The 9380-nt window shown below is 27.5% G+C and overlaps 1 pseudogene; it reads right to left on the bottom strand.

Moving 5' to 3' along the window:
- Window positions 1–812: 812 nt before the first annotated feature.
- Window positions 813–2344, bottom strand: LOC146912383 (uncharacterized; annotated as a pseudogene).
- Window positions 2345–9380: the final 7036 nt, after the last annotated feature.

Raw genomic sequence — 9380 nt, 5'->3', positions numbered from 1 at the left:
CTTTTTAGAATTTACAAACGTTAGTCAATTACCCCCTCCATTTGTTTTGTCTGTTAAACTCTATGATGTTGCAGTTAACTGTACATGTCATTGGGGCAACTCACAATTTATTTTTATTTTTTTTTTTGCTTTTTTCATCTTTTTCCTTCCACTTCTTCATCTTCTTCAACATCACCTTCATCAACATTCATAAAAAATCCAAAAAAAATTATTACAATTAAATTATTATATCATATAATTAACAATATTATTTTCCTAAAAAAACAATATTATTTAATATTTTCATTTGGAAAAAATATTCTTTAATATTTTGCTTGAACTGGTCAAAAAGAAATATTTTGTTTGAATGAATATTTAATTATTGTCAAAAAATGTATTCTTTAATATATAATTTTCTATTTATTTTGACAAAAAAAATCATTATTTCGCTATAAATAAAAGAGAAAATACAAAAAGATAAATAAAAACATGAGTATTGAAGTTGTTACTCATTTAGATACAAATCTAGTATGGTGGTTGCACATAGCCACATACATATTAGATGGAGAGTGAATTTTATCATTTGAATTCTGTCAATTTTTTTCAACTGCAACATCCTAATTTACGTCGTTGTTGCACATATATATTAGATGAAGAATAGACTATCTTCATTTAAAATCTCTCAATTTTCAAAATTATTGCATCTCAACCATCAAACTCAATCTCATATTTTCTTAGTTATAAATTAATCTCTCTCAACAAACTGTTTATGGTTGATATATGACAACCATTTAAATTAGAGAATTTCAATGGAAATAATTAATTAAAGCATCTCATGTTTGATCTGTACAATAAGTTATAATTAGTCTATTACTAGTATAGTGACCCGTGCCAAGCACGGGGAAATAAAAAACTTTTGCGAACCGCTCGCTTTGGCATCAGAATTTTCACCCGATCAACAAACAGAATCAGAGCCTAAATACTCTTTCTCTTCACCTGGAATCAGTGACATCGTATATTCGTTAACATGCTCAACTGAATCAAGCATTGATGCGAGTATTCCCCTTTCTTGGAAAAATAGCGGGTCACCAAGATTATCATTCAAATCGGGATACACAAAGTTTGTAAGTGACATCAACGGATTTGTTGTGTCCGATATGAGCAAATCTTCAGGAATTTCTACCTTCATTTCACCATTCTCATCCGAAGCGTAATTGCCGTCTTCAATTGAGAGTATCCATTTGCCAAAATTAGCAATTTCTTCCTGCTCTACAGGCACCGAAGATGCACCCAATCTCATATTAACAGTAAGCCTCAACACATTACAATAAGCCTGTATCTTTGATGAATTGATTGAGGCATCAACAATATCCTGTCTCGTTCCTTTTCGGACAACACCCAATATTTGCCTGAAATCACCACCTAAAACTACTGTCATTCCACCAAAAGGTCTAAACTTGTTTAGGGGATCATTCTTTGACATGATATCAGGCATTGATCGGTCAACTGCCTCAAAACACCACCAGTGCATCATTCGAGCCTCATCCCAAATTATCAACTTTGCAGCACGCACCAGGTCTGCCCTAGGGCTATCATTTTCCATCGTAAGCGATGATGCCTCGTTAATCTCAATATGGACTGTCAAAGTCGAGTGTGCGGTTCATCCACCTGGTAATAGAAGAGTCGTTATACAGCTGGATGTAGCATTCAATACAATTAACCCCTTCGATCTAACAGCAGCCGACAATGTTTTTCATATAAATGTTTTACCAGTACCATCGTAACCATATAAGAAAAAGAAACCATCGTCGTCAGAACCAACAGACTCCATGATCTTGTCATGTACACATCTTTGCTCATCAATCAGCATCAGTAACATATCAGCGTGTGTCTTTTCCAGTTCATCTTTGTTGTAATTTAGCTCATCAACGTTGAGCTTGTTTGTGAAAGTTGGCATGTCTGCTGCATCTGGCCTGGGCATAGATTTGAAGTTAGTAAGCGACTGTCCGTTTTCCTGAAGCATCATTTCAATTTCAATCAAACAAAGGTTCTTCAAGTCATCATCACCGATACGTAGATCTGCATATTAAATGTAAAGTCACGAAATTAATATTAACACCTTTGCATGCATATGTGTGCACGTTGAAGAGAAAGAAAATAAAATATTAGCTTTATATGAGAATCCTTTATATTTAAACATATCAGCCTAAAAAATATAGAAAATGTTGAATGGTATCGTAGAGTTAGTAACTCTTAATTTTTTCTTTACTATATCCTGAAAAAAGTACCTCTTAAATACTTAAACTATTCTAATCAGCCTTTACTATATCCTAAAAAACGTACCCCTCGAAAACAACCTTGTCATCAAGGTTGGAATGTGCTAAATTTCTTAATGTGTAATAGTCTTCAAATGTATCACCCTTATCCCTATTTTTTTATCAATGAAGTACTGTTTTGATTCTCACTTTAATTTGAACTCTTTGGTTCCACCAAGATTCTTTACTCCTAGCTAGGTGCAAAACCTATTAATTCTTCTAGTGTCTCTTTTACTACTTTTCTAATCTCATATGTCATCTTTTCTAATCTCATATGTCATCTTGTTCCACATATCATTTTCGCTTCTATGTAGCTTCACACAACCTTCCTTCAAAATCTTTTGTAGGAAAACACTTTGATTTTAATCCTTTAAATGTCACCACTTGATCCTTGTATCCCAATCATGGCCTCTCATCTCCGCTCTTATCTTAACCCTTACATCCATAACCAATACTATATGTTGGATAGTCAAACTCTCTCCATGTAAAACTTTAAATTCAAAAAAATATTTCTGTCATAATTCCTAATAAGAAATAAATCTATTTGAGAACATGAAATCCCACTCTTGTATGTAATAAATTTTCTTTTTATTTTCCTAAAGTAAGATTAAAAGACAACAAAAAATATAGGATGGATTTACCTTATGCATTTATGTCCCCGAGGCTATACCCTCATTCACGCCTTTAAAACTTATCAAACACTCCTTACATGCCCATTTAGATCCCCTCCTAGAAAAACATTTTCTCCTTGTGGTATATCTTGAATTAAACCTTTCAAATCCTTCCAAAATTTAACTTTAGAATATTCTTCCAAACCTACCTAAGGTTGGTAAACACTCATAACATTAAAGATGTCTTATTTCCTTAAATAAAAAATAAAGATGTCTTATTAAACTAAAAATTTGTGGGATACAATCAAATCTTACATCCTCTTTACATCCACAATATCCTTTTTCAATTCCTTATCCACAATAATGCCTACACCATTTCTCGATCTAACTTTTCCAGTTTATCAATGCTTAAATCTTGAACTATCTAATTCTTTCGTCTTTTCACCTACCCACATAGTTTTTTGTTGGCACATAAAATTAATCTTCATTTTAGTCATTGCGTCAACTATTTCCATATATGTTCAAGTAAGGGTACCTTTATTCCATGTTGTAAAACGGATCATACTCTCATTAACTAACTTCTTTACTCACACTCGTTCACAAAGATGTGGATACCCTTGCTTATTGTTTACTGCATTCAGGCAGCGATGTATCCATCCTTGCTCATTTAACATTCTATTTGACCTATACAACGCGTTTCTTCTACGCATTGATCAAACCTAATGAAACTTGATTGCATCGGGTAATTATTTAATATAGAATGTCATTTAATTATATATATTTTTAAGATTTTTTTAAAAAAGTTACGTGTAATTATTTATTGATCAAACCTAATGAAACTTGATTGCATCGGGTAAAAGATTACAATGAAAACCGACTCATCCCGTGAACACCTGTAGGCGGGATGTTGAAGCATGTTTGTTAATTTATTTTTAAATAGGTATCATCATCCATAATTAACTTTTTTTATACTCATGACGATCATAAACTTATGTTTGCTTAAATTTAATTTTTTTTATTGAATGATTTTTGTTACAAACAACGAAGGAATTAAATGATTGTATTTCCTATGTTAGTCGTCATTTACTATTGATTGATTTTATTTCCCTCATCAATGAAACTATCTTCAATTCATTAAAAACAATGACATGTTGAAAGTGCTCATCCCACTTTTACTTAAAAAAAAGTTATTTTTTAGGACAAAAAACAGGTATATTTTTATTTTATTTTTCAGGAGAAAGAGATGGTTTGCATGGTATAATATGAGTTAGACTACCCATTGTACTCTCTTTTATTATGTATTATTTTCCTTATTAAAACTCAAACATTTAAATATGCAATTGTCATTCTTTATCTTTTGATAAAATATCTTTTTTAATTCTGATTTAATGCATATTAGGATTATAGAAATCAATACTTTTTTAATAATTTCTATAATAAAAAAATCTATAATAAAAACAATAAAAATCGAAATTCCTGTAAATAAAAAACTATAATAATCATTTATATGTATAGTAGAAATTCCACAACTAACGAGTTACCTTATTTTTAACTTTCATTTAAAATTTACGGTTGACCATAATTTTTTTCCGTTGAATTTTAAATTAGCAACCACATAATTTCAAATAAGTTATTTGTCCCAAATTTTTTATTTCATACTTTGATTGATTCTCTAGATTCCGAGAACTTGCTTGGTTTGATTTTTTTTTTTAATGATGGTTCAATGATCTATTGTTTACAAAGAATAGTAGAAACATAAATTGAAGAACGGGATGAGGGTCAAGATTAAATAGAAATAAGAAAATGAGACATTCATATTCTTTTTTTTTATTTGAAGAAGACATACATATTCATTATTGAGTGATTTAAAATATTCTTTTAATTTGTTTTTTGTGATTGCCTTGATTGAAGTATTTCAATTTTTCTACAATTTGTTTACCTTTAATGCAATTAATTCTTAATTCATGAGTTTTATTTTTTTAAATAAAAGAGGATTTTTTTTTATGATGGTTTAAAAGTTATTCAATGGTGATTGACTATTGAAAACGGAAAACTTGCTATATATTCTTAAATGAGTTAACGAATACCGCTAATTTTTAAGATATTCTTGATTGCAGCATGTCAAAGTTTCAACAATTCATTAATACTTCATCCGTTTTAAAATACATTTCACTTACTTTGACCACATTTTTTAACTAATATATAAATACAATTTTTTTTTGAAGAAGCATATAAATACAAATGTTAGCATGTAAGATGTTGTTTGATTTGTCTCAATGAATATTTTCAAATAGGATTATCAAAGTATGTGTTTATTTTTGAAAAAAGAAAATAGGATTTTTTTTATGCTTATTTAAAGATTATTGACCGTAAAAAAGGATAAATATTAGAATTAATGAATATATATCTTGCACATTAATACATATACAATTCTACAAATGTACTTGTTGGATCCAATTAACCACCCAAATTTGGGAGCTCCGTTGTTGACCGTCTTAGTCTATATTTTGACATCACAATGTTAGGTTTGTTTGAAGTCTAATTCGAAATGTTTTTGAGGCAAAATATCTTATGATCCAAATATAAAATCAAACACGGTTAACTTTGACTTGGATGAATCTTTTGAAGAAAAAAAAAATTCAATCAAATTTAATGCAATATAATTTGGATCACTATTTACATATCCAAAATAAAGTTTTGGAAAACTCTTTTAATGTTAATAATATAAAGGAACAATAGATTAATACGTTTGATACAAAAATAGATTAAACTAATAAGTATTATTAAAAAAATTGGAAACCCTTTTCATTTCATTTTATCACAAGTTGATAAAATTTGACACACACACTCACTCATAAGATAAGAGTAGGATGAAGTATCATAAAAAAAAAAATTAAAATTAGTAAATAATAGATTAATGTAATAAATTTGTAAAAGTTTAGTCTGGTGGTAAAAAGACTTATCACCAAATTAAATCAACTTGTGATAAAAAAAATTGACCGATTTTCCAAAAAAGGTTAATAGAATTATTTTAAAAATGTCTTTAGGTTTAAATTTTTTTAAAAAGATCAAAGTATTTTTATTCATAAATATTTCATTTTTTATGTAAAAAAAGTTAGTTAACAAATTAATCAATTTATTCATAAAAAATTAAATACATTATACATAACAATTATTATTAAAATTTGTCATTAAGGATAATCTTCTCATTAAAGCTAATTATTATTTGAAATCTTATAATAAAATGACTTATTTGAAGACATCATTATTCATTAAGGAAAATATCCTCATGAAAATATTACAATTCGATGACTTGTTTAGGAAGTTTGTATCGCATTAATATTTTTTTGGTTAAAGAGGGAAATATCACATTAATATATTTTATTAAATAATTTTATTTTTAATATTGCTTTATTACTTGTATTTATTTGATTGGTTGTATATAACTTTTTTTAAAAGAAATATTGGTTGTATATAACTATTAATTAATATGTGAGAGTTCACCTTAGAATTTCTTACGTGAAAAGTGATACCGAGGGTGAGAAGTTGTTAAAATAGTTTAAGAAAAAAGGCATGTTAATGGTGTTGATAAAAACTCGTGAAACAAAAATCTAAATTCATACACATGTATTAATATATTTGTATTATTCATGTACATGTGATATACAATAAATTAATAATTATAAATCATGAAGAAAAAGGGGCATTCACGACACGCCGCACTAAAATTTCCAATATAATAAATACAATCTTCAGTTTCTTTGTCATTCTTGTATTTGAAAAAAAAAAACAATTAAAGAAATAGTGCGCTATTTCTTATACACTAAATTGAAACGCCTCATTATCAATGTCTTTCGCAATGCTCCATCATATGACTCTTCTTCCTCATAAACGACTTTTTGTGTGTCACAATTTCTAATCACTTTGTCTCCCTGTCTAAACTAAAAAACAATAAAAGATATAAAAATAAAAGCTTTATGTAATCTAAATTAAAAATGTAAACGACAATATATGTTAAGGAGAATGAGAGATTAACATTTTTCAATCACATATAAACCAAAATCTACCAACAGAAACAATGAAAATTGAAATGATTATTCAAATAGGAGTCACAGAAAATAATATGAAAATAAGAAAACAAAGAACAATTCAACAAAAAATTTGAGTTTATAGAAGACTTTCAGAAAATTTATGTTGCATTTTCCAAGTGATGTAAAACTTGTGAGTATCATAAACAATATTTATAGGAAAAATCATCAAGTAATACCAATAATCACTCCCTTGATTTCTTCAAAAAAAAAAAATCACTCCCTTGATTTACAGATAAAATAAATGTGAAAAATATCCATTAATTTTCGAAAAGTCACACATTTGAAATTAGAAACAAAATCATATTAAGTTAAGTTGTATAAAAAAAATTAATGGTTCTGAATAAATATAATTAAATTATTTTAATTTGAATTACTTTAATCAAAACGTATTTTTATTACTTACATATATCAATAATTTGATCTCTTTGAAATTAAAATATTAAAATATAAATTATTCAATTAGTATTTTATTTGAATCTTTGAATTTAATTTTAATAATATATTTAAATATAAATTTGTCTTATTTAATAATTAACTAATACTAATTGAAATAAAATACTAATTGTAATAATATTCCACAAATAAATTTATTATTAAATTAATATTAATTAATTTGGAATATCAATGCATCAATTCAGAATTGTTTTATAAAAAAAATAACACCATTAGTGCCCAATGCATTAGAATGTTGAATTAAGTCTATGATGCCACATGTCATAAGGATGCTTTAGGGAGGGTTTCGTTTTCATATATACGTTTGAGGAATAAGCCTAAAATGTACAATTTATAGATATAGATAGATAGATATGGATATAGATTCGAGGGTAATTTGGTAATATGATCATTACTGAAAATATAAAAAAAATGATAATTATCTCAATATCGTTTAAAAGAATCGTAAGTTTTTTCTTCAAAAAAAAAAGAATCGTAAGTTTTAACACCTTTAAGAAACGGATGAATTTCATGCATTCTTAATGCACAAATTTCATGTTAACGCCTCAAAGAAATGGAGGAATCAAAATAAATGCATTATTTAGCATTTTTAATGGTTTTTTATTATTTCTTTATTTGTTTCAAAGTCAATAAAGTTAATTATGGTATATTTTTGTGCTTCCAAAGATCTGAATATTTTTAATTTAAAAATTTTTTGTGGTAATTTTTTTGGCTAATGAGGAATTACATGAATATATATTTTTCATAATATTAATAATAAATATATGCTATTACTATTTGTTTTTAAGGAATAATATATGCTAGTACTATTTGTAATCCAACAAATTAAAAAACAATTTATGAAATCCAATAAATTTATAGACGTCATTCATAATGAAAACAATAATATATTACTACTATTATCTCGATAGTTAATTATTATATTATTAAAAAAAAATTATGCACAATATTAGGCCTATTCTTTTTTTTTAAGAGATATTAGGCCTATTCTAAAAAGTAGTATATAGAATCATGCATATTGGTGCACAAATTTAATTTGAAACTACAATGCCTATTCTGGTTACTATCATAATAATGTTTTTCTCTAGAAAATAATAATCATAATAATGCTATTTTAGGAATATTAATATTGCAATTTATTTATAATATCAAAATAAAAAATATAAATGGTTATAAAAATTAATTTGGGATAGCATTAAATATGAAATGCATGAGAGAAGAGTGTCACATGTTGAGACTTGGAGCAAATGCAAATGCTTGAGAAAGAGTGCCACATGTCAACACCAAAAGAAGAGAAAATGAAATAGGTCTCAAATTTATATAACTAGTGTGTTAACCCGTGCAATGCACGGGTGATAGACCATTATTTTTCAATCTCAACTTGTTTTATTTTTTTTATTTGTTGATGAAAATTATTTATCCCGTGAATTTTTAAATATGTCTGTATCTTTTTTGCCGCAATGATGACAAATATGTGTCTCATATTATATTTATGTTTATTAATGATAAATATATGTCTCATGTCTTTATGCATAAAAGAAAAATATATTTATGGGTTTTAGATCATCGTCGGTGAAGCGTCGCCCCGACTGTCCTCTCACAGTCTTGGTGTGAGTTGATTCTGTTGTGGTCACTGGTTTCATTTAACGTCGTCGTTGTCTTTGTACTGCTCTGACATCGACGCGATTATGAGTTAGTTTTTTGAGGTGGATTATGTCAGATCATGAGTTTTTTGATCTGGTTTTTGCTATGTTTTTTTCGTTTATGTTTTTGATATTTGTTTTTGTTTTGTTTCGTGGAGACGAAGATGGGTGGTGGCTTTGTTCTGCCTCTGTGATTTGGTCTGAAAATCTTGAATCTGGTTTTTTTGATTGAAAATCTAGGTTATTTAGTTCTAGCATTGTTTTGTTGGATGCATATCTTGATTCAAC

This window comes from Medicago sativa, chromosome 6, assembly GCF_051527215.1.
Source record: "Medicago sativa cultivar Bolivia chromosome 6, Bolivia_mono, whole genome shotgun sequence".
Lineage (NCBI taxonomy): Eukaryota > Viridiplantae > Streptophyta > Magnoliopsida > Fabales > Fabaceae > Medicago > Medicago sativa.
Note: the sequence above shows the minus strand (reverse complement) of the source record. Positions and strands in the feature narration are given on the sequence as shown.